The 26,524-nt window shown below is 49.0% G+C and overlaps 1 protein-coding gene and 6 non-coding genes across 7 annotated transcripts in view; 2 read left to right on the plus strand and 5 right to left on the minus strand.

Moving 5' to 3' along the window:
• Positions 1-26,524, minus strand: part of LOC148664987 (zona pellucida sperm-binding protein 3-like) — a 246,998-nt gene that overhangs the window by 186,646 nt on the left and 33,828 nt on the right. The window lies entirely within an intron of this gene.
• On the plus strand, positions 296-367 carry trnah-gug (transfer RNA histidin (anticodon GUG)). The gene has a single exon. It is a non-coding gene; the product is annotated as a tRNA-His (tRNA).
• Positions 942-1,014, minus strand: trnav-aac (transfer RNA valine (anticodon AAC)). The gene has a single exon. It is a non-coding gene; the product is annotated as a tRNA-Val (tRNA).
• On the minus strand, positions 1,124-1,196 carry trnaf-gaa (transfer RNA phenylalanine (anticodon GAA)). Its single transcript has one exon. It is a non-coding gene; the product is annotated as a tRNA-Phe (tRNA).
• Positions 2,912-2,983, minus strand: trnav-cac (transfer RNA valine (anticodon CAC)). Its single transcript has one exon. It is a non-coding gene; the product is annotated as a tRNA-Val (tRNA).
• trnam-cau (transfer RNA methionine (anticodon CAU)) lies at positions 15,305-15,376 on the plus strand. The gene has a single exon. It is a non-coding gene; the product is annotated as a tRNA-Met (tRNA).
• Positions 19,235-19,290, minus strand: LOC148665016 (U7 small nuclear RNA). Its single transcript, XR_015938928.1, has one exon. It is a non-coding gene; the product is annotated as a U7 small nuclear RNA (small nuclear RNA).

Here is a 26,524-nt window from a genome sequence, read left to right on the forward strand (position 1 = left end):
GTACACGGTGCTGATCTTTTGGAAAGCAGGAGGCAAAACCGAGTCGAACCGCCTGGGTGAAAACCAGGAACCCTAACCGCTAGACTATATGGCAGCGGACAACCATGCTGTTCCCGGCATCATGCAAGCAAACTACATAAATATGAGAAAACACGCAAGAGAGTTGTCACTCAGAGTGTCGAAGGGTCGATGTATACTGGGGCTCAGTTGAAATGCAACGTCAGGACTTTTCCGAATTATGTCACACGAAGAGAGCACAGCCCTTTCCACCCTGCCGTGTGTGTCTCAGTAACTCGCTGTGATCGTATAGTGGTCAGTACTTTGCGTTGTGGCCGCAACAACCCCGGTTCGAATCCGGGTCACGGCAGAATAGGGGCGTCTGCTTTTACTACTCGCACGAATGAAGGCAAAAAAAAGCCAATCGACGTGAACGAACGGCGCTTTACAGAGGAGTACTGCCTGACTGGATCGTTGATGAACGACAGAGGCCACTCCGACCTCTTCTCGGTTTTCTTCAATGACTTACTAAGGATCTTCTTCACATTCGCCCATGCAGGGGAAGCCAGTTACACCAAAGCAAACGCAGGAAAGTGCATTTCAAGCAGAGACCAGGAGGGACTTGTTTACACCGAGAGTGGGCGGAGAATGGAACAATGCGCCCAGCCCTGTTGCTGGAGCCGATTCTTGATGAGCTCTTGGGCTCACTAAGAGGCCCCCGCTGGATGCTAATCTTTCTGTTGTTCTTGCAGGTCCTGCGCTGCTTTTGAGCCGACAGAGCTCGACCTGGTCTGTCGGCACAGCCCAATTGCAAATGATCGGCTCCGCGTACAGAAGGAACGTGCGTTTGGTACAAGAGTGCACGAAGGCACCGGAAATACATTGGGAACAAATGAGCGGTCGCTCAAGACCTCTGTGAAGTACAGGAGCGTGCAAAACGAGGCTGTTTCCGCCCGGTCTCGAACCGGGGACCTTTCGCGTGTTAGGCGAACGTGATAGCCGCTACACTACGGAAACCTGTAGGGACTGCTGCTGGTGTCTCGCTTGCGTTTCGGGCTGAGAAAGGGACGCGTCACTTTAGGCAGGTGGTGCTGGAGAGAGGAACAAAGGGCGCGATGAAACAAAATGCCGAAACCCGGGATCGAACCAGGGACCTTTAGATCTTCAGTCTAACGCTCTCCCAACTGAGCTATTTCGGCAGTGCGCAAAGCCCACAGCCACCTGCTCCAGCCTTCCTGTGTTGTGGCATGAGCGCACCAAGAGTAGCGGGAGAGTGTTGCAGGAACGTCACTCAGAAGGAAAGCCACCCAGCTGCGCCCTCTGAGCTCTGTCCAGCGCATCTTCCTCGCATGGACTCCTGCCTGCGACGGGCAGGAAACAATTAGCAAGAACAGAACGACACCCCATGGGTGTCTCATGACCGCACCTTAGGTTGTGACACGTGCAGGTGTGAGGGGTTGCCGGGCTACTTTGGAGCAGAGCTTGGGCGGAGGGGGGGCGGGAAAGCAGACAAAGAGGTGACACCTCAAGGTCTGCACGATCACAGCTCTCCGCCGCCCCAGGCTTCCGCTCGATAAGCTACTGGACACACCCGCCCCTCCTCACACAGACCGTGGAAAAGCCCCCGAGTGGGAGGGCTCGCTCTTCCTCCCAGGAGCTCTTGGACACGACGCCCAGACAGGGGCGCGGGGAGCCGCCGCCTGCAAACACGGCTCCAGGCAGGACTCCACTCCGCAGGAGCCGCAGAGCAGAGGAGATGAGGGCAGCTTAGCTCCTGTGCAGAGACCTGAGCTGTTGTTGCTGTGGATGCTGTCTTTTCTACACTCGGGGTAGGAGTGAATGTTGAGTTGCCCTTAGAAATGAAGCAGAGCACTTCAACGGCACGGGTGTGTGTGTGTGTGCGCCCTGGTGATTCTGGGAGACAGATCGAACCTGGGCTAAAAGAGAGGGGGCTTAGCCCTCTTCCATTTGCTAGTTCAAAGTTGTACAACCCCTTTGTATCTGCTAGGCGGCGCAGTCGTCGTGCACAAAGAACACTTTGAAAAGCGTCAAAGGCAAGTCATTCCGAGTTGGTCGTTTGTGTTTTCCGTTCAGACGCGAAATGCTGACATCTCTCGGCTCCTCGGTTGTCATTTCTGCTCCGTAAAGGGATCACAGCACGCGTCGGCTTCCAGCATGCTGGGTCGGGACACGATGCCGGGGGTTGGAGAGAGCGATGTCTCCCTCTTTAGTATAGTGGCAAGTATCCCCGCCTGTCACGCGGGAGACCGGGGTTCGATTCCCCGACGGGGAGTAGCTTTTCTTTCACCTCCTTAGAGAAATGACTGCCTTTCACTTGTCTGTTTTCTTTCACAGCGTCGTGCACCTTTTCATTGCTCTCGCTTTCAGAGCCTCCGCACGGCAGTCGACTCGACATCAGGAAGCACATTGAAGTGAAAGCAGGAAGCGCTGCGACATGCACTGTGCAGATCCCGCCACACTAAGAGGTGAGTGGGTCTGTTCGATGCACAAAGAACGCTTTGAGAAGCGTCAAAGGCAAGTCATTCCGAGTTGGTCGTTTGTGTTTTCCGTTCAGACGCGAAATGCTGAAATGATCTCTCGGCTCCTCGGTTGTCATTTCTGCTCCGTAAAGGAATCACAGCACGCGTCGGCTTCCAGCACGGTGGGTCGGGACACGATGCCGGGGGTCGGAGAGAGCGATGTCTTCCTCGTTAGTATAGGACCTGTCACCTGTCCCCACCTGTCACGCGGGAGACTGGGGTACATCAGGACGCGCCTTGAAGTGAAAGCAGGATGCGCTGTGACATGCACTGTGCAGATCCCGCCACACTAAGAGGTGGGTCCAGTGGGTCTGTTCGATCACAGCGCTAGGCGAATCCCCAATCCCCTTTTGTGCCTGGCGACAAAAGACGTCTGTTTCCGCCCGGTTTCGAACCGGGGCCTTTCGCGTGTGAGGCGAGCGTGATAACCACTACACTACGGAAACGGTAGGAAGACGTGCCCAGCGGCCCAGTGCTGAGCTTCGCCAATGCGATTTAGCTGCTTCCAGTGCCTTTATTGGAGTGCGCTGATGGACCGTGCTCTCTCTCCAGAGACCAGCACGCCTGTCATGGACGGAGCAGGAAAGGCGGCGCCACATTCTACAGCCCTCTCCACCCAATCGACGAAATCGGGCTACTGAAGTGGAGAAAATCGCCTCTTCAGAAAGTGCAAATATCATCTTGGAGACTATAAATCCTATTGCCGAAGGTCAGCCCTGTCTACCAGAGTAACCCTCCCACAGCGATGATCAGCTCGTCTCACACGCGAGAAGTTTCGGTTGGAAACAAGCGCCCCCTCTTCTCGCACGTTTTGCACGTTCGAGTAGTTTTAATGCGGCTCTTTCGTACACGGTGCTGATCTTTTGGAAAGCAGGAGGCAAAACCGATTCGAACCGCCTGGGTGACCGGACGCTCAAGACCTCTGTGAAGTACAGGAGCGTGCAAAACGAGGCTGTTTCCGTCTGGTTTCAAACCAGGGATCTTTCGCCTGGGAAGCGAACGTGAAAACCGCTACACTACGAAAACCTGCAGGGACCGCTGCTGGTGTCTTGCTTGCGTTTCGGGCTGAGAAAGGGAAGCGTCACTTTAGGCAGGGGGCGCTGGAGAGAGGAACAAAGGGCGCGATGAAACAAAATGCCGAAACCAGGGATCGAACCAGGGACCTTAAGATCTTCAGTCTAACGCTCTCCCAACTACGGAAACGGTTAGAACACAAGTCCACCGGCAGTGAGTATTCAACCTCATTGCGTTACTGCTCCCAACCAGTTGATATCAATTTAATTCCTAAGGGTTATGTACTTGTTTTGAGTATCTAATGTAGAAGTTGTAAACAAGTTCAATTACGAAACGGTCTAAATGAATGATATACGAAACTTATGTCCTCTTGATATGTGTAACTCTTTGTAACTGAATGAATTTATATCTTTTGTATTCTGATAACCCTTACGATAAGATCTGTTAGGTTTACACGCATATTCTATATATTAATAAATGTATCCTCGCCTATTAGTACCTGTGTGTGCGTTGTTTGAGTTATATCGCATGGTTGGATTCTAAGACCATTAAAAGAATCAATTTTGTGATTTACTGCCACAAAAATAATTGTCCCAGTAAATGCCCAAACCCCTACAGAACTGGTGCCTCGTGAGAGCACACTACAACAGTGTGATCTCCTGCCCCAGCCTGAGGAACAGACAGTGAGCCTGTCTCTCAATAATAATACAGTGTGTGATTTCCTGTCCCAGCCTGGTAAAAAGTGAGTCAGACTCTCAATAATTATAATACAGTGTGATCTACTGTCCCAGCCTGAGGAACACACAGTGAGCCTGTCTCTCAAAGACACACAGTGAGCCAGTATCTCAATAATAATAATACAGTGCGTGATCTCCTGTACTAGCCTGAGGAACAGTGAGCCAGACTCTCAATAATAATAATACAGTGTGATCTACTGTCCCAGCCTGAGGAACAGTGAGTTTATCTGTCAATAATAATAATACAGTGTGATGTCCTGTCTCAGCCTGAGGAACCGTGAGCCTGTCTCTCTATAATAATAATACAGTGTGTGATCTCCTGTCCCAGCCTGAGGAACAGACAGTGAGCCTGTCTCTCAAAGATAATAATAATACAGTGTGTGACCTCTTGTCCCAGCCTGAGGAACAGGCAATGAGCCTGTCTTTCAATAATAATAATACAGTTTGTGATTTCCTGTCCCAGCCTGGGGAACAGTGAGCCAGACTCTCAATAATAATAGTACAGTGTGATCTACTGTCCCAGCCTGAGGAACAGACAGTGAGCCAGATACTCAATTATAATAATACAGTGTGTGATCTCCTGTCCCAGCCTGGGATACAGTGAGTCAGACTCTCAATAATTATAATACAGTGTGATCTACTGTCCCAGCCTGAGGAACAGACAGTGAGCATGTCTCTCAACAATAATATGAATAAACTATGTGATCTCCTGTCCCAGCCTGAGGAACAGACAGTGAGCCTGTCTCTCAATAATAATAATACAGTGTGTCATCTCCTGTCCCAGCCTGAGGAACAGTGAGCTTGTCTCTCAATAATAATAATACAGTGTGTGATCTCCTGTCCCAGCCTGAGGAACAGACAGTGAGCCTGTCTCTCAATAATAATAATACAGTTTGTGATTTCCTGTCCCAGCCTGGGGAACAGTGAGCCAGACTCTCAATAATAATAATACAGTGTGATCTACGTTCCCAGCCTGAGGAACAGACAGTGAGCCTTCATCTCAATAATAATAATACAGTGCGTGATCTACTGTACTAGCCTGAGGAACAGACAGCGAGCCTGTCTCTCAATAATAATAATACAGTGTGTGACCTCCTGTCACAGCCTGGGGAACAGTGAGCCAGATACTCAATTATAATAATACAGTGTGTGATCTCCTGTCCCAGCCTGGGATACAGTGAGTCAGACTCTCAATAATTATAATACAGTGTGATCTACTGTCCCAGCCTGAGGAACAGACAGTGAGCATGTCTCTCAACAATAATATGAATAAACTATGTGAACTCCTGTCCCAGCCTGAGGAACAGACAGTGAGCCTGTCTCTCAATAATAATAATACAGTTTGTGATTTCCTGTCCCAGCCTGGGGAACAGTGAGCCAGACTCTCAATAATAATAATACAGTGTGATCTACGTTCCCAGCCTGAGGAACAGACAGTGAGCCTTTATCTCAATAATAATAATACAGTGCGTGATCTCCTGTACTAGCCTGAGGAACAGACAGCGAGCCTGTCTCTCAATAATAATAATACAGTGTGTGACCTCCTGTCCCAGCTTGGGGAACAGTAAGCCAGACTCTAAGCAATAATAATAGTGTGATCTACTGTCCCAACCTGAGGAACAGTGAGTTTATCTGTCAATAATAATAATACAGTGTGATCTCCTGTCCCAGCATGAGGAACAGTGAGCTTGTCTCTCAATAATAATACAACAGTGTTGGATCTCCTGTCCCAGCCTGGGGAACAGTGAGCCAGACTCTCAATAATAATAATAATAATAATAATAATAATAATAATAATAATAATAATAATAATAATACAGAGTGGGATCTCCTGTCCCAGCCTGGCGAACAGTGAGCCAGACTCTCAATAATATTAATAATAATAATACAGTGTGATCTACTGTCCCAGCCTGAGGTACAGACAGTGAACCTGTCTCTCAATAATAATATCGTGTGTGACCACCCATCCCAGACTGAGAAAAAGACAGTGAGTCTGTCTCTCAATAAGTATAATACAGTGTGTGACCTCCTGTCCCAGACTGAGCAAAAGACAGTGAGTCTGTCTCTAAATAATAATGATACAGTGTGGGATCTCCTGTCCCAGCCTCGGGAACAGTGAGCCAGACTCTCAATAATAATAATACAGTGTGTGATCTCCTGTCCCAGCCTGGGGAACAGACAGTGAGCCTGTCTCTCAGTAATAATAATACAGTGTGTGATCTCCTGTCCCAGCCTGAGGAACAGACAGTGAGCCTGTCTCTCAATAATAATAATACAGTGTGATCTCCTGTCCCAGGCTGAGGAACAGTGAGCAGTCCTAATAGTTACCGCTTTCCTCATTTAGCTCAGCAGCTTTTATTTCGCCTGAAGCACAAGCAACTTGTGAGAACAGGTTGGGTTTGCTGTGCTCAACCGGCTCGGCATCTTTGTGGCATAGCGCCGCAACGGTGTGTTTTCCTTCCTTCTCTTTTCAGCCCGGAAGAAACATTTTACTTGTTCCTTTTGTAGCCTATGCATGCCGACGCCTGTGTTGTGTTGTGGATTTTCTCCTTCTTGAATTAGTACTCCTCCTCCCTCTCTCTACCTACCTCTACCTCTCCCGCTCTCTACCTCTCCCTTTTCCCCTCCCTACCTCTCTCCCTACCTCTATCTCTCCCTCTCTCTACCTCTCCCTCTCTCCCTAACCCCCTCTCTCTCCACTTCTCTCCCTCTCCCTCGCCCTCCACCTCTCTCCCTCTCTCTACCTCTCTACCGCTCTACCTCTCTCTACCTCTCCCTACCCCTCTCTGCTCTCTCTCTCTCTCACTCTGGAGTTTATTTTCCAGACAGAAATCCAGCTCCGTCCCTCCTGTGGAAGATTGGTGATGCAGGATGAGAGCCTCTAACCGAGAGCACTGCAGCGGCAGGTTCTGTGGTCTGTTTCAAATCCGCCCGCGACGAGACACTGAGGAGAAATGAAGAGCCCTAGAAAATCACCCGGGAAAGAGACTTTCAATGTAGGAAAAAAAAGTCGTTAGTAACAGACATAATATGTTTGTTTTGTTTTTTTAATCGCTGCGATGTGTGACTAAGTTCATACGACTAAGAGTTGCCCCCTTTGTCAAGATCTGGTAACCTGCTCGTCGCTGATGGGCCAGATCGTGTCCCCCGTCACTATACTGGGGCATTAAGACCCACACAGACCGCAGGGTGAGTGCCCCCTGCTGGCCCCACAGAGAGGGAGAGGTAGAGGTAGGGAGAGAGGTAGGGAGGGGAAAAGGGAGAGGTAGGGAGAAAGGTAGGGAGAGGGAGAGGTAGAGGTAGGGAGAGAGAGGAGGAGTAGAAATTCAAGCAGAGGCCTGAGTGGAGCACTGTCGTATGGCCCTGACATCAATCCCTCAACTCTCTGCATAAAGCAGTGTCTTACAGCCATGACATCCCACCCCCACCACTCTCAGTGGAAAGCACTGTCGTATAACCATGACATCCCACCCCCGCCACTCTCTACGTAAAGCAGTATCGTCAGGCCCTGACATCCCACCCCCGCCACTCTCTGTGTCAAGCAGTGTTGTATGGCCCTGACATCCCAACCCCGCCACTCTCTGTGTAAAGCAGTGTCGTATGGCCCTGACATCACACCCCCACCACTCTCTGCGTAAAGCACTGTCGTATAGCCCTGACACCCACCCCTCCACTCTCTGCATAAAGCAGTGTCGTCAAGCCCTGACATCCCACCCCCGCCACTCTCTACGTAAAGAAGTGTAGTATGGCCCTGACACCCACCCCTACACTCTCTGCGTCAAGCAGTGTTGTCAGGCCCTGACATCCCACCCCCGCCACTCTCTGTGTAAAGCACTGTTGTATGGCCCTGACATCACACCCTCACCACTCTCTGCGGAAAGCACAGTCGTATAGCCCTGACACCCACCCCTCCATTCTTTGCATAAAGCAGTGACGTCAAGCCCTGACATCCCACTCCCGCCACTGTCTGCGTAAAGAAGTGTCGTATGGCCCTGACACCCACCCCTCCACTATCTGCGTTAAGCTGTGTTGTCAGGCCCTGACATCCCACCCCCGCCACTCTCTGTGTAAAGCAGTGTCATATGGCCCTGACATCCCTCCCCCGCCACTCTCTGTGTAAAGCACTGTCATATGGCCCTGACATCCCACCCCCGCCACTCTCTACGTAAAGAAGTGTCGTATGGCCCTGACATCCCACCCCCACCACTAACTGCGTAAAGTAGTATCGTCAAGCCCTGACATCCCACTCCCGCCACTGTCTACGTAAAGAAGTGTCGTATGGCCCTGACACCCACCCCTCCACTCTCTGCGTTAAGCTGTGTTGTCAGGCCCTGACATCCCACCCCCGCCACTCTCTGCATAAAGCAGTGTCTTATGGCCCTGAAACCCTCCCCTGCACTTTCTGCATAAAGCAGTGTCGTCAAGCCCTGACATACCTCCCCCGCCACTCTCTGTGTAAAGTACTGTCATATGGCCCTGACACCACACCCCCACCACTCTCTGCGTAAAGCACTGTCGTATAGCCCTGACAGCCACCCCTCCACTCTCTGCATAAAGCAGTGTCATCAAGCCCTGACATCCCACCCCCGCCACTCTCTACGTAAAGAAGTGTAGTATGGCCCTGACACCCACCCCTACACTCTCTGCGTCAAGCAGTGTTGTCAGGCCCTGACATCCCACCCCCGCCACTCTCTGTGTAATGCACTGTTGTATGGCCCTGACATCACACCCTCACCACTCTCTGCGGAAAGCACAGTCATATAGCCCTGACACCCACCCCTCCATTCTTTGCATAAAGCAGTGACGTCAAGCCCTGACATCCTACCCCCTCCACTCTCTACGTAAAGAAGTGTCGTATGGCCCTGACATCCCACCTCCACCACTAACTGCGTAAAGTAGTATCGTTAGGCCCTGACATCCAACTCCTGCCACTCTCTGCGCAAAGAAGTGTCGTATGGCCCTGACACTCATCCATCCACTCTGTGCTTAAAGCAGTGACGTCAAGCCCTGACATTCCACCCCCTCCACTCTCTGCGTAAAGCACTGTCGTCTGGCCCTGACATCCCACCCCCGCCACTATCTGCGTAAAGCAGTATCGTCAAGCCCTGACATCCCACCCCTGCCACTCCCTGCTTAAAGAAGTGTCGTATGGCCCTGACATCAAACCCCCACCACTATCTGCGTAAAGCAGTATCTTCAGGCCCTGACATCCCCCCGCCACTCTCTGTATAAAGCACTGTCGTATGGCCCTAACATCACACCCCCACCACTCTCTGCGTATAGCACTGTCGTATAGCCCTGACACCCACCCCTCCACTCTCTGCATAAAGCAGTGTCGTCAAGCCCTGACATCCCACCCCAGCCACACTCTACTTAAAGAAGTGTCGTATGGCCCTGACACCCACCCCTCCACTCTCTGTGTAAAGCAGTGTCATATGGCCCTGACATCCCAACCCCGCCACACTCTGTGTAAAGCAGTGTCACATGGCCCTGACATCACACCCCCAGCACTAACTGCGTAAAGTTGTATCGTCAGGCCCTGACATTCCAATCCCGCCACTCTCTGCGTAAAGAAGTGGCGTATGGCCCTGACACCCACCCGTTCACTCTGTGCTTAAAGCAGTGACGTCAAGCCCTGACATTCCACCCCCTCCACTCTCTGCGTAAAGCACTGTCATATGGCCCTGACATCTAACCCCCGCCACTATCTGCGTAAAGCAGTATCGTCAGGCCCTGACATCCCACCCCTGCCACTTCCTGCGTAAAGAAGTGTCGAATGGCCCTGACACCCACCCCTCCACTCTCTGCATTAAGCAGTGTCGTCAGGCCCTGACATCCAATCCCCGCCATTCTCTACGTAAAGAAGTGTCGTCAGGCTCTGATATCCTACCTCCTATACTCTCTGCGTAAAGCAGTGTCGTACGACCCTGACATCCCACCCTCGCCACTCACTGTGTAAAGCAGTGTCGTATGGCCCTGACATATCAGCCTCACCACCTTCTGCGGAAAGCACTGTCGTATAGCCCTGACACCCAACCCTCCATTCTTTGAATAAAGCAGTGTCGTCTAGCCCTGACATCCCACTCCCGCCACTCTCTGCGTAAAGAAGTGTGGTATGGCCCTGACACCCACCCGTCCACTCTGTGCTTAAAGCAGTGACGTCAAGCTCTGACATCCCACCCCCGCCACTATCTGCGTAAAGCAGTATCGTCAGGCCCTGACATCCCACCCCTCCACTCTCTGCATAAAGCAGTGTTGTCAAGCCCTGACACCCACCCCTCCACTCTCTGCGTAAAGCAGTATCGTCAGGCCCTGACATCCCACCCCCGCCATTCTCTGCGTAAATAAGTGTCGTATGGTCCTGACACCCACCCCTCCACTCTCTGCGTAAAGCAGTATCGTCAGGCCCTGACGTCCCACCCCCGCCACTCTCTGAATAAATAAGTGTTGTATAGCCTTGACACCCACCCCTCCACTCTCTGCATTAAGCAATCTCGTCAGGCCCTGACATCCCACCCCCGCCACTCTCTGCGTAAAGCAGTATGGTCATTCCCTGACATCCCACCCACGCCACTCTCTGCCTAAAGCACTGTCATATGGCCCTGACACTCACCCCTCCACTCTCTGCGTTAAGCAGTGTTGTCAGGCCCTGACATCCCACCCCCTCCACTCTCTGTGTAAAGCACTGTCGTATGGCCCTGACATCCCAGCCTCGCCGCTCACTTCGTTAAGCACTGTCGTATGGCCCTGACACCCACCCCTGCACTCTCTGCATAAAGCAGTGTCGTCAATCCCTGGCATCCCACCCCCCCCACTATCTGCGTAAAGCAGTATCGTCAGGCCCTGACATCCCACCCCTGCCACTCTCTGAGAAAAGAAGTGTCGTATGGCCCTGATACCCACCCCTCCACTCTCTGCGTTAACCGATGCTGTCAGGCTCTGAGATCCCAACCCCGCCACTCTCTCCGTAAAGAATTGTCCTATGTCCCTGACACCCACCGCTCCATTAACTGCATAAACCAGTGTCTTCATGCCCTGAAATCCCACCCCTGCCACTCTCTGCGTAAAGCAGTATCGTCAGGCCCTGACATCTAACCCCCGCCACTCTCTGCGTTAACCCCTGTCATATGGCCCTGACACCCATCCCCTCCACTCTCTGCATAAGCAGTCTCATCAGGCCCTGACATCCCACCCCCGCCACTCTCTGCGTAAATCACTGTCGTATGGCCCTGACATCCCACCCCTGCCACTCTCTGCGTAAAGAAGTATCTTATGGCTCTGACACGCACCCCTCCACTATCTGCATAAAGCAGTGTCTTATGGCCATGACACCCACCCCTCCACTCTCTGCATAAAGCAGTGTCTTATGGCCATGACACCCACCCCTCCACTCTCTGCATAAAACAGTGTCGTCAGTCCTTGACATCCCACCCCCGCCACTCTCTGCCTAAAGCACTGTCATATGGCCCTGACACCCACCCCTCCACTCTCTGCTTAAAGCACTGTCGTATAGCCCTGACATCCCAGCCTCGCCACTCACTGCGTTAAGCACTGTCGTATGGGCCTGACACCAATCCCTCCACTCTCTGCGTAAAGAATTATCATATGGCCCTGATATCCTACCCTCGCCACTCTCTGCGTTAACCCCTGTCGTATGGCCCTGACACCCAACCTTCCACTCTCTGCATAAAGCAATGTAGTTAAGCCCTGATATCCCACCCCCGCCACTATCTGCGTAAAGCAGTACCGTCAGGCCCTGACATCCCACCCCTGCCACTCTCTGCGTAAGGAAGTGTCGTATGGCCCTGACACCCACCCCTCCACCCTCTGCGTTAAGCAGTGTTCTCAGGCTCTGACATCCCACCCCCGCCACTGTCTACGTAAAGAAGTGTTGTATGGCCCTGACACCCACCCCTGCACTCTCTGCATAAAGCAGTCTCATCAGGCCCTGACTTCCCACCCGGCCAGTTTCTGCAAAAAGCACTGTCGTATGGCCCTGACACCAATGCCTCCACTCTCTGCATAAAGAATTGTCGTATGGCCCTGACATCCCAGCCTCGCCACTCTCTGCGTTAAGCACTGTAGCGGCAATGCTGGTTAATAAGACAGAATTAAGTGTTGCTGTGCTTTTCCAAATGAGGCCCCATCTCTCCCTTCATCTCTGTGGTGCAGCCACAGAGAAGCTATTCATGCAGGCTGATTTAAATATGTTTTCTTTTGATAAGGGACAGCTCCCAAAGGGGGATGCACTTAGCTAACCCTGGCTATCATGATCAATGGTCATCCATTGGCGCCTATCTGTCTAGGGAGTGCCAGATGGACATCTGGATTGCATTCCTAAGTGTCAGGAGTAAGTGACTCATATCTCACCTTGATCAACCGATCAGGGACTGGTAGGGCTGAGTAACCCACGGGGGACTCTGATGCCCATGGAACTTTCAGCCAATGAATGAGCTGAAGTTCCTCCAGGTAAAAACAGGCAACACAGAGCTCCAGTAGGATTCTGTGGACTTCTCAAAGGAGAATTCCAGGCAGGACGGCCCAGGAGCAGAAGGCTCCCAAGGGCAGGACATTCTCGCAGCGCGCCTCCTGACCATCCTGAGACTCAGCCCGGACAACCACGGAACGGCCAGTGTGTCCGAGTGCCAGAACTTTCCTTTGTTCTAAGAGTCTAGAGCGGAGGTTGCCAGAGAGTAACCAGAGGATCCACCCGAGGTTAGCATCAGCAGCAAGCCTCGTGAACAGGTCAGAACTGTGGACAGCTGAATCACTATTCAGAACTAGCTCATCATCAGGAACGAACCGGTCCTCTTCCTGACTTGCTGGGACCCACAGTCATCTTTTCTCCTGTGCATAAACTTTGCTAGTTAAAGCCAAAACTAACTAGCTGGTCAGTGAGCATCAGCAGCGCACCGTCGCAAGCCGCACAGCACAGCCTGGCACCGAGCCAGAGAGCGCGGATTGAACAGCAACAACCTGCAACTGTTTCTTTGTGCCCGCAGGAGATCTGAATCCCCAGAGTTTGGATGAGTATTCAACTTCACTGCATTACTGCTCGAGAATTCAATTGTTATCCCAACCAGTTGATATCAATTTAATTCCTAAGAGTTATGTACTTGTTTTGAGTATCTAATGTAGAAGTTGTAACCAAGTTCACTTTAGAAAACGGTCTAAATTAATGATATACTGAACGTATGTCCTCTTGATATATGTAACACTTCGTAACTGACTGAATATACTGTATATCCTGAATCAAGAACGAATGTGACCTGGAATCCATTCTATCGCTTCAAACTGAAAGTCAGATATGTAGTCTCAAAACTACATAACTCAGGATTTTTTTTCCCTTGATGGCAGCATTGGCTTGTGTTATTTAGATTCAACCACTGAAGAGGTTGGTTTTGTGTTTTTAGCTATTGAACATAACTGGTAAGTTTAAGTCAGTTCTTGTAACTCTTTCCGCTCGAAAGCGCTGTATTAATACCGGCGCACCTGTCTCCACAGGAAAGTTATTGCTGTTCCAAAACCAATGTACTGCAGCTTGTGGCCACGTGTTCCTGCTGTCAGCATGTGATACCATGTTCTTCCACCGCTAGAAATATTACTGCTCTAGTACAGGAGTAAAAGAAGAAACAAATGCAAACACCGTTTAGAAAAAACACACACGTCTCAGGCCTTAACTATGACAAGGATGGGATTTGAACCTAGACGAGCAGAGCACAGTGGATTAGCAATCCAAAAAAAGACTCCTGTTTAATTTTCTTTTCGCTTGCTCGATTTGTAGTACGCTCCTAAATCCTTACAACCGATAAACAAAACGGCTTCATGTGCCACAGCATTCTGCTGCAGGTACGGTTTGCACCGTGTATTAGGCGAACCCGAATTAAATATTTCAAATATGTGAAGAATTTCATGAAACCTGAAAAAAGATCACAGCCAATGTCAGCAATTCAGAGCCTGTAGGCAGCTTCAACAGAACAAAACGATCTGAAGCCGTAATAATTTCATAGAGTGTATTGTGACACTCTAACCACGTTGTTGCTATTACTGCTACTTCTGCTGCCGTTGCTTTAAACTCTACTCAGCGGACAAGTAAAGTTGTACAAAGAATAGACTACTTTGAGCCGTCCAAATTCCATTATGTGAATTTAAGCTTATTTTTTTATTAATAACAGCATTAGTAATACAATGCGTGCTCAGAAACCTTACTTATTAGCTTATGAAGCAATAGTGTTTCGACAATTTGCGGTCTTCAAAAAGTAAACGCTGAAGTTTTTATACTTCCTTGTGAGCAGATCACCTTTGATTTAGAAAAGGAAAACTTACTCCCCTGTTGCTTTCATTGCAATATCTGAATCGAGACCCAAGCGCTAAGAAAGCTGAAAAACGCAGAAGTCATAAACCCGATTTTAATTTAGACACACATTTTCTAATGCAGCCTTCATTACAAGACAGTCTATTTCTCGAAAGCGTGTTATGTAAAAAAGAGAAAAACGAAAATATATGGATGACAATATTTAAAAGCTGAAGATTTTACTTTTGAGAAATTGTCATTTTATGTATCTAGACGCTTTTTAACCACTGCTTTTAGAACTTTGCTGTGCTTCCTGAATCATTTTCAGTGTTATAAACTGGGTGTGGAAGTAGCGATCACTTTGTAGAGCAGTCGATAGACTGGAGCTGTTCAGACTACTCTTGTTATTCCTCAAATGCTTCCATCATTTTTCTTTCAGGCTAGGACGCGAGTGTGTACATGTGTTTGGTTTTCGTTTCACTGATTCTCATTGAAGATTTGTGAATTAACAAGGAAAGAATCAGTTGCCTCGGAAAGCAGAAGGTTTGGTTCTGAACGATCTTGAAGACACGCCCATGTAGAGCAGCGTATGATGATTCGTACTATAAAAGACCAAGTGCTCAAAGTGACGTCTGCGTTTGCCGTTGAAACTTTTCACCTCGGGCGCACTTTTAGAAAGCAAAGATAGAGCAGTTGTGTTGAATCACACTACGACAGCTGTCAGCAGAGTGGCGCAGCGGAAGCGTGCTGGGCCCATAACCCAGAGGTCGATGGATCGAAACCATCCTCTGCTATGTATTTTTTATGCACGATTGATAAGCACACCATCAGTTTAATGAAGTGCATTAAAACTGATTTTTTCTCTCGTGTGTATGCAAGCTTCACACTTACGGTACTCTTTCATCTTTACCAATAGCAGATGCCCAAATGTATCTTTGGTTGTTCTGCGATCCTTGATAGTTTCCTCAAATCCTTCAAATGAACATCCATATCAAAGCAATTGTGTTTATATATATTACAATTAAGGTAGATATTAAAAATATCAACGCACATTTGTATAATGCTCATTTAATAATAATTGTCAAAGATTGTCAAGTTCTCCAACAAATGAACAAATGATCAACAAATGATGATTAATCTCTTCTTGAATATAATCTCAAAAAAGAACCATTAAGGTTTACTAAGCTCAAAGCTTAATCAGTGTATTAAGTTTAGCTTGCATCATAGTAATTGAGCAATAAAGTCTGTCCTAATTAAAGAGTACCCAAAGTTTGAAAGTACAACATAGAATAAGAGTACCTTTAATTGCTCTAAAAAGATTTGTGTCTCCCAGGCACCTCTTTTGTCTTTGATCTTTCTGGTTTGTGCCAGCGAAGTTGAATTCCATCATCAGTTAATTTGTCTTAAGTCTGAAAACCAAATTATGACTGAGCTTAGACATTTCTCAAGCGAGTTTTCACTCAGCGTTTATTTACTCAAATATTTAGTATCAAATGTACTTCTGTAATCCTTATATTTTAAAAGACAATTTTGCAGTTTTACACCTTGCAAATTCAGTGGTTAACAAGGTATCTTTAAGCTAAATTTTGTGGATATTTTAACTTGATCAAAGTAAAAATGTAATGTAAAAACATTAAAAAAATCTATAAGCAATACCTTAACAACACTGTGAACACACTTTCTTTGAAATCACTGTTGCCTACTCTCCAAAGTTGGTTTATCTGGAAATAATATTATATTAAAAATAATATTAGAAGCTATTTTTACTACTGGATCTTCACTAATCAACTAATCAGACATACCCATTACACATTTTCACATTTTAACTCCACTTTTCTGCAGTATTTGCTCAGTCCCAGAATACAAAGTGGCCATATTTCAAAGTTCAAAAGTTGTAGTCATTTTTTAGAACATGAAGCTTTTTATAAAACACTTTATTTTGGCATTAAAAGATTAGCAAGATTATACATTATAAACTAAAAATAAGAATGTATGCCAGAGATGGATCCTATTAATCAGATGTAAGCTATCATATAATGACCTATCTGTAACCTAGAATACTAGTAGTGAATATTTTCTACACCACAGAGAGAATATAATATTATACCAGTAGGTTTTGATTGTCCATGTTGTCAAGGACTCACTTGTGTGTACAGGACTCTTCCATTGTGCTCAGCCTCTTGAAGTAGAATTGTGAGTTCACCAGTTCTGTACACTTTCCCACATGCCTCAGTTCATCTCTGATCTCTATCAGGAGACCCAATACCCAAAACTCTGAAATCATTCACATTTTGTATCAGCATTTGTTAAGAATTAGGTCAGGAGTTTTTAACACTATTGTTATATTAGCATTACTGTAGTGTTGCTAATGTTCTACATGCAATTTATAATCCTAAAAATGTAAAATTCCCACATTTGTAGTTGATTTTGTGTGATCTTCACCTTCACACTATTTTATATGCCATTTATTGCTTATTAACGTACTATTTTTAATCAAAATAATATTAAGACCTGTATGTATTCAAATAGTATTATCATTATTTATACTTACGCATCAAAAGACGATTGCTGAGAAAAACATGACAGTATTTAACCTAAATGGAAAACAACAAATATCTGCAATGCATTGTGGTATATAACCAGAAAAGATGCTGTGTTAGATATGTTTTCAATTTCGATTATATATGCATTTATTAATGTTGTCAATATTATTACGGTTGCAACTTAACCATGGTGAGAATCCCTGCCTGTCATACAGGAGAGTGGGGTTTGATTCCTGACAGGGAGCTAAGGAGCTTTTTCTATGACCTGTTTACAATTTAAACTGTAGTGTGAGACACCCTTCTTCTACAGAAATCTATTTTTTAAAAAGGAGATGAATTAGTTATAACAACACAAAACATCAAAGTGAAGTTGCTTTTCAGCAACTCCTTGGCTACATGGGAATTTAGTTTTTTTGACAGCAGGGTCATTTGCAAAATTAAACAAGGAATTGATTCACTCCTGTGGAATACTGTATAAAATGGAAGACCGGTTTGATATGGAAACAACTACACACATTTTAGTTTTTTTTCCAATTGTACTCCCATCAAAGTGACATAAGAAAAGTCATTGTCAGAAGTGGGATATGAAAACAAGCCACCAGGGGAGACCGATGTAATAACTTCACCAGAAATATATTGAAAACAAATGGGCTGTCACTAAGGAAATTCATAGAGAAATACAGGTCCCACCATAAAACACCATAAGGAGTGCAAAACATGTTAAGTTATTTCTGTACTTCATCAGTGTCGGTAAAAGAGGCACTCAAGGACACAAAGACTCTAGTTTGGGATTCAGGCTGAGAAAGGGAAGTGTGACTTTGGACACAGGGCATTGCAGAGAGGAACAAATGGCGCAACGAAACAAAATGCCAAAACCAAAATGCCATTGAACCAGGGACCTTTAGAGCATCAGTCTAAGGTTTTCTCAGCTGAGCTATTTCAACCTCCGTGTATGATCCAACCTCTGCTGTCTGCAGTAGCCTCCCAAAGTTCCAGCATGAGTGCACGAAGAGGAGTGGTAGAGTGTTACTGCAACGTCATTCAGAAGGGGAATGATCCAGCTCAGCTCTCTGAGGTTTGGTAGATACATCTTCTTCATGAGTAATGTAGGATCAACTTCTTCAGGCTGGAGGAAGGGCTTGCATTTCGGCAGTAGTAACTGACTGAGTAGTGACTTCTAGGACCTCGTCTTATCAGGTTGCTTTGCCATGTTTGTCAGTTCTGCTGAAAAGACCTGTCTCTAGGAAATTTAGGAAGCAGAAGAATGACTATCTGAAAGATGACATGATCTGCTGGCTGTTTGATGTGATCATGAATGACACAAGAAATTCGAATTCTTGCAATAAGACAAAACAAGATCCATAAAACGCTGGCAGAAGTGCAAAATGTGAGAAGATAAAAAGACACCTGTTTCTGCCCGATTTCAAACAGGGGATCTTGTGCATGTGTGATGAACGTGATAATCACAATATTACAGAAATGACAGCAGCATTGAACATGGCGAGACATAAAAGATTGTTAATTCCCTTCAAATACTCACAGTGTGTTTATTCTGCTGAATTAATTTACTGTGCTCATCCGGCAGTTACAAACCTGTTACCTACACACTGTTCCCAGAGCTGGATAGGTGACTCCACATTCTACAGCTCTCTAGCAAAAGAGGAAGTCAGACTACAGAAATGGAGAAAATCTCCTCTTCAGAATGAGGAAATATATTCCTGAGAGTCCTTTCTCGAAGTTCAACACTCTCTGCAAGTCACCCCTACCCACCTTGCGCAGTGTAGTGGTTATCACATTCTCTTAACACACCAAAGGGTTTCAGTTTGATAGCGGGCGAAAACAAGTGATCACTTTTTGCACATTTGTTACTGCTGAGGTTGCTTTATGGGTCTATTTTCTATACTGTGCTGATCAATTGGAAATCAAATGGCAAAAAAGACCCGTTCCCACACCTAAGGTCAAATATTAGGAATCAAAACTGCTCGAGTTTATGGAAGCACACAGCTTTATCAAGATTTCCAAGTGCAAGATCTTTTTATTCATAAAATACCCTATTTATGTTGTATGAGAAATATTAATATTAATACAGAATCTTTTTTCACCAAATAAATGGGCTTCCTGACTTCAGAAAGCCTTCTAGACAAATACTAAAAGAGCAAATATTCCATTTGGTAAATGAAATGAAAACACATACCCTACCAAACCTTGAGTACAGGCCATTCAGGGTGATAATACAAAACCATTTATAATTCAACAAATAAAACCTGTCAACTGGTAATCACCACTTATCATAATAAAATAAGTAGCAATACACAGTATGGGACTCTTGGGTGCAAGTTAAATCCATGCAAGAAGGGGGTTTAGTGTTATATTTCTAAATCAGATATGCAAATGAGAGATCTGGCCCAGCCAATCTCAAAGCTCCCTTGGTCTGGAATGGAGCTGCTCCCCTCTTCTAGTCATTCACACTGGAGTTAGGTTACATATTAGCACATTTCATCTAACAGTTGCTCCAGAAACAAAAACGTAAACAAATGACCTGGACTGTGACCACACCTATTAGAATGTAGTTCAACAGATAACTTGTAAACCTTGTCATAAGATTTTTTTTGTTCTACACAATATACTTTATTCCGCAAAAAAAAAAAAATCTTAAAAGGAACATCTCACACATATTAACACTCCATGTAATAAAAAACAACGGCGTAACGGAGATTGATTGTCCGTTATCAATCTTTGCAAGTGGGGGCGGATTTGCGCAATTAAGAGAGTCCCTCCAAACCTACCACTCGCTATTGTCCTTTAATCCCTGTATAGGGCCCAAAGTCCTTTCCAGCGCTCCCTCGCCGTGGGGAAACCCCATTTGGCGACTAGGCGCTTCGTCCTCCTCCTGAGGTCCGATGGGCTCCCGCAGCGCCCGACAGAGGTTGCAGTAGAAGATGCAGTGGAGTTTCAGGGGGAAATGTGGGACATCTCGACCCCCTTCCTCGACCGGCTGACACATCCGGTTTCTCGTGATGTACTCGTACTTGCCGCCCCAGACGAAGCCGAAGATCATCCCTTGCAGCGCTCATCTGAGTCTGGCCGGCAGCGGGTACACCACCGCCAGGTAAACCAAAGCCGGCAGGATGTCTGCTTTCAACACCATCACTTTTCACTGTGTAGGACAGCGACCGCGTTTTCCACAGACCCAGCTTCGCGTTCACCTTGGCGATCCTCTCGGTCCAGTTGTTGGTCTCGTTGTCCTGGCTCTGGAAGGAAACCCCCAGTATTTTGAGGGGCTCCGTGCAGAGCTCGAGACCCTCCGGCGCTGTCGTCCTGTGCTTCCAGGGCCCGAAGAACTTCGGTTTGCTCTTTCAGCCTCGCCCCCCACTTTCGACCATGAGGCTCTGGAGTATTGCTCCATGACCTGCAGGGCCCTCCTTAACCCCCTGTCCGACCTCAGGAACAGCGTCGTGTCATCGGCGTACTGGGAGATTTTCAGGGTTTCCCCCGCGCCTCCCGGTATCTCCAGGCCGTCGATGACAGGGTCCCGTCTCACCGTCTCTGCTAAGGGCTCTTGAAGAGGAGATGATGCCCTCCCTCATGGTGTCTCCGATTTTCCCCCGGCGGAAGATCTTCTGCGCCACTTCCACCAGATCTGCCGCCAGGGTGTCCCAGAAGCAGGTGTAGAATTCCTTGGGGAGTCCGTCCGGCCCTGGCACCTTGCCATTCTCCATGGACAAGAGCGCCGCCTTCAGCTCCTCGACCGCGATCGGACCCTCCAAGTCCTCCCTCACCTCCTCCGGTACTCGTGCCTTCAGCTCCTCCAGAAAAGCATCGCCTGCCTCCACCTCTGTCTGCTTTTCTGAAAACAGCTCCGTGTAGAAAGCGGTGGCCGCTTCTACCTTGTCGCTTTCGTCCAGCACTTCCTCTCAATCTCCCCGTCTCAGGCCGTGGATCACCCTCTTTTTCTGGGCTCCTCGGACCTGATTGAGTTTGCAGAGCCTCTCCTTCAGGTCCCGTGCCCGGCTGAATTGAAGGCTCCTCCCCCGTTAGCCGAGCTGTACTCCTCCTATAGTTGTCTCTGGAGTCGTGCAGCTTCCTTCCTCTCCCTGGCCGCCTTCCGTCTGCAGTACGTCTGCGCCAGGGTTCGGGTCCTGTCCTTCACCGACTCCCACCATTCCACCATGGAGCTGTAGCCGTCTCTCAGATCGACCCAGCTCGCGTAGTCTTTACGGAACAGTGCCCTGAAGTCGTCTTCCTCCAGTATCTCCCGGTTCAGCTTCCAGTACCCACGACCGAATCCCGGCAGGTTGGTGTTAGCCACCACCGTCAAGCGCTCGTGGCTGGAATACCACTCCGGGGACACCGTCGCCGATTCCAGGGAGCAGGTCGTGTGCAGAAAGATGTAGTCCAGGCAGCTGCACACTCCCTGGGAGTTTTTCCATGTCGTTCCGGCGTCGTTAGGGCGGCACCGTCTGAAACCGTCTACCAGGGAGAACTGCTTGAGTAGCGACTCCAGCTCTGCCGAGCTAGCGTTGCTCCCCTTCTCCCGGTCAATGTTGAAGTCCCCGCCAAGCACCACCTGTCTGTTGGTGGTGCAGCAGCTGGCCAGGTCAGCAAACACTTTCTTCCGGATAGAGGGTTCCGTCGGAGCATAGACGTTAATTGCTCTCAACTTCTGCCCCCTCCAGTCGATGTCTGCGACCAGGATCCGGCCCTGCACCACCGAGAAGGAGGAAACCAGCGTCATCTCTGGGTTTCCGAGGAGGATTCCCACTCCGGAAGAGTGGACCCCTCCTATGCTCCAGCATGATTCTCCCTTCGTCCATTCCCTGGTGAATGTCAGCTTGTCGCTTTCATCCTTCAGGTGGACCTCCTGTAAGAAACAAACTGAGAAAGACTTTGAGACCAGATCATGAAAGACTCCCCGTCTTTTCACCGGGTCTCTTAGCCCTCTCACGTTAGTTGTTAGAAAGGTAAGTTTCACAATCATGATTAAACAAGTGAAAGTTGAACCTCCTCTCTTTGTGCTTACAGTGGAAAACTTGGGAGTCTACATCAGGGCACTGTTTAGCCTAGATGTAACTACTCTCGTTCGGGTCCTGGGGGGAATATGCTGGGCTCCCTCCAGGTCTCGCTGGGGACTGAAAGGTAAACATGCTGGACAGGTCCAGCCCTACCATCAGTCCCGGCTCCAGGGCGGCTTCAAAGTAATCCTCATCTTCCTCGAGGATACTCTCCGCCACCGCTTCGGGAAGGCTTTTTTCTTCCCTTTCTCCAGGAGTTTTGGGGACCTCCAGTTGCTCCTGGGCCTTGGGGGAGGGGGGCTCCACTTCCTGGGCTGCCTCTTCCTGTTGTTCCTAGGCCTCGGGGGAGGGGGTTCTGACTTCCTGGGCTGCCTCTACCTGTTGTCCCTGGGCCTCGGGGGAGGGGGTTACCTCTTCCTGGGCTGCCTCCTCTGGTTGTTCCTGGGCCTCGGGGGAAGAAAGTTCTAGTCCTAGAGGAAACGGTTCTCCCTTACCACTCTTTTCTTTTGTCCTTCCGAAGGTGGATCCGCCCTGCATCTCTTCTCCCGCTTTCTCTTACCCTTCTTGCTGGGAGTTATTAGGGCCCTTCCTCCGGTCAGCCATTTTGTCCGTCGTCCTGGCGGCCATCTTGTGGCACTGGTGCGGCTGGGGGTGTGGCCTCGGCAGTTTCGGTTCTCTGCGGGGGAGGTGCGGGTTCTTTGTTCTCACCTCTCTCCCTTTGTCTTGAGACTGGTTTCTGCCGGCCGGCTTCCACCACCTGCGCAAACGAAGGTTTGCTTACCTTGCATTGGTGAAGGAGGTGTCCCTCGGCGCCGCATCCGTCGCACTTTTTGGCAACAAGTAAGGGTTGTATGTGAGGACTGTGATGGTCCTCTGGTTTGTCTTCCTCATAGGCTCCGGCCTGAAATCTGAGAAACGGGGGTGCTTACCTTTTTCTCTGATCATTTTCGTTGCCTTTTCATATGAGGCGACCGTGGCCATGTAGGCCTCCATGTATCTCTCTGCCTTGTTGTCTTGCAGGCAGTAGAGATCTCCGGCCACCAACTGCAGGATCCCTCTCAGGAAGGTAATGAAAAAGGATTTTGCAGTTGGCATCGCCTCTGTTTTCTTGGTCCAGTGGAACCGGATCAGTGTCTTCTTGTCTGCCATCTGGAAAGGAGAAAAAAGAAAAAAGGAGAGAAAGAGAGAGAGCAAGGTCCTGTGGAGAGGAGGGTTTAGCTGCTAAAGGAGCAGCGAGTGAGCCCTGGACTTTGTCCTTGTGTGCAAAGCCCAGCTAGGTGCAGGCGCAGGAGGAGAGAGAGAGAGGGAGCGGATAGCGCTTCCGAGTCTCGAGGAAGAAAGCAAGCACCGCGGGCAGGCCACGAGTACCTACTCCAAGCCAAGAGGCCAAGGAGGTGGAGCAAGAGAAAGGGAGCGGATAGTGCTTCTGAGTCTCGAGGAAGAAAGCAAGCACCGCGGGCAGGCCACGAGTACCTACTCCAAGCCAAGAGGCCAAGGAGGTGGAGCAAGAGAAAGGGAGCGGATAGTGCTTCTGAGTCTCGAGGAAGAAAGCAAGCACCGCGGGCAGGCCACGAGTACTTACTCCCAGCCAAGAGGCCAAGGAGGTGGAGCAAGAGAAAGGGGGAGGGGAGAGGAGAGAGCAGAGAGAGAGAACGTTGCTGCCGGATCCCACCCAGCTCAGCTGCTGCTTGGCCTTAACCCCCTAGGCTCAACCTAGGGCGATACCAGCTCAAGCACTCTTCAGGATCTTCGATCGCCTTCTAGAACTTTGGAAAGACAAGAACTGCGGGCATGCCACTTGAACTTGATCTTAGCCAAAAGGCTGATAAAATCGGATTCCAGCTCACTGGCCCTGCAAAACTTAGTTCAAGACTTTAAACTCTCAGACACATATAGATGTATATATCCCACAACAGCAGGATATACATGGTCAGGGAGGAATAGCAGCTCCAGAATTGACTATTGCTTTGTCTCAGAGAGAGTGAAAGTTGCTGGGGTCACTCTTCAGCCTGTCTTCTTCTCAGATCATCAGGCTTTAGGGTGTAGAGTGGAACTCCAGGGCGGGACTGTCTTTGGCCCAGGCCTCTGGAAACTCAACACAAAGCTGCTAGAGAACGAGGGGGTAATATCCCGCTACAAAGAGAAACTATCACAGTGGCTGTCCTTGCAGTGTCTGTACGGGTCAGTAGGAGAGTGGTGGGAGGAGGTGAAGGTTAGGACAAAGGCCTTTTTCATGGCTGAGGGAAGGAAGGCTGCTGCCAGACGGAGAGGAGTGCTAGCCAGGAAACAGAGGCAGCTGCAGCGTCTCTACACGATGCTGCACAGTGGCTTCGATGTGCTCGAGGATATCACCCTTTTAAAAAAAAACATCCGGAGCATAGTCGAAGAAAGCAGTCGAGGAGTGCTGTTAAGAAGCAGAGTGCAGTTCTTGGAAGAAAATGAGAAGTGTACTCGCTTCTTTTTCAGGAAAGTGGTAGGCTCCAAGTCTGTCATGGAAAGTGTAGTTGATGAGGAGGGAAGAGAGAGTACAGAGCTGAGTGCTATCCTCTCCTGCATCGAGGCCTTCTTGTCACGGACAACCAAAGGGACTAACCGTGGGGAGCAGAAGTGTGGAAAAAGACCCATATGCGTAGCGGCGAGACGGGAAAAAGGCCCGGGCTCATTAGTGCAAAGAGTTCAGGAATGCCGTATAGAAACCTGTGCCCTCAGGGAGCGGACGTGGGGCGCCCTGGTGCTAGGCGGGTCTCAGGACATCCGAACGTCAGTGCTGAGCGAGGACAGAGTGCAAGACCCGGAAATATATAGCCTAAGGGAAAGAGAGGGACAGGAAGGACAGCAGACCAGAAACTAGGGACAGGACAGAGAAGGACCGCCCTCTGGCTGCAGAGGGCGTGACACTTCTACTCAAGACTGTACAGCTCTACAGAGGTAAAGGATGAAGAAATTCATTTTTTTACCTCAAAGCTAGAAAACGTTTTGAGTGAAGAAGATAGGGAAGTACTTGAGGGGGATTTGACAGTAGAAGAGCTGAGAGGCTATGGAGAGCTTACAGAAGGGGAAATCTCCGGGTGCTGACAGGCTCCCTAAAGGGGCGTCTGCTTTTACTACTTGCACGAATGAAGGCAAAAAAAAGCCAATCGATGTGAACGAACGGCGCTTTACAGAGGAGTACTGCCTGACTGGATCGTTGATGAACGACAGAGGCCACTCCGACCTCTTCTCGGTTTTCTTCAATGACTTACTAAGGATCTTCTTCACATTCGCCCATGCAGGGGAAGCCAGTTACACCAAAGCAAACGCAGGAAAGTGCAATTCAAGCAGAGACCAGGAGGGACTTGTTTACACCGAGAGTGGTCGGAGAATGGAACAATGCACCCAGCCCTGTTGCTGGAGCCGATTCTTGATGAGATCTTGAGCTCACTAAGAAGCCCCCGCTGGATACTAATCTTTCTGTTGTTCTTGCAGGTCCTGCGCTGCTTTTGAGCCGACAGTGCTCGTCCTGGTCTGTTGGCACAGCCCAATTGCAAATGACCGGTCGCTCAAGACCTCTGTGAAGTACAGGAGCGTGCAAAACGAGGCTGTTTCTGCCCGGTCTCGAACCGGGGACTTTTCGCGTGTTAGGCGAACGTGATAGCCGCTACAATACGGAAACCTGCAGGGACCGCTGCTGGTGTCTCGCTTGCGTTTCGGGTTGAGAAAGGGACGCGTCACTTTAGGCAGGGGGCGCTGGAGAGAGGAACAAAGGGCGCGATGAAACAAAATGCCGAAACCCGGGATCAAACCAGGGACCTTTAGATCTTCAGTCTAACGCTCTCCCAACTGAGCTATTTCGGTGGTGCGCAAAGCCCACAGCCACGTGCTCCAGCCTTGCTGTGTTGTGGCATGAGCGCACCAAGAGTAGCGGGAGAGTGTTGCAGGAACGTCACTCAGAAGGAAAGCCACCCAGCTGCGCCCTCTGAGCTCTGTCCAGCGCATCTTCCTCGCATGGACTCCTGCCTGCGACGGGCAGGAAACAATTAGCAAGAACAGAACGACACCCCATGGGTGTCTCATGACCGCACCTTAGGTTGTGACACTTGCAGGTGTGAGGGGTTGCCGGGCTACTTTGGAGCAGAGCTTGGGCGGAGGGGGGGCCGGAAAGCAGACAAAGAGGTGACACCTCAAGGTCTGCACGATCACAGCTCTCCGCCGCCCCAGGCTTCCGCTCGATAAGCTACTGGACACACCCGCCCCTCCTCACACAGACCGTGGAAAAGCCCCCGAGTGGGAGGGCTCTCTCTTCCTCTCAGGAGCTCTTGGACACGACGCACAGACAGGGAGCAGGGAGCCGCCGCCTGCAAACACGGCTCCAGGCAGGACTCCACTCCGCAGGAGCCGCAGAGCAGAG

This window comes from Lepisosteus platostomus, chromosome 5 (assembly GCF_059453375.1).
Source record: "Lepisosteus platostomus isolate fLepPlt1 chromosome 5, fLepPlt1.hap1, whole genome shotgun sequence".
NCBI classification, from domain to species: domain Eukaryota; kingdom Metazoa; phylum Chordata; class Actinopteri; order Semionotiformes; family Lepisosteidae; genus Lepisosteus; species Lepisosteus platostomus.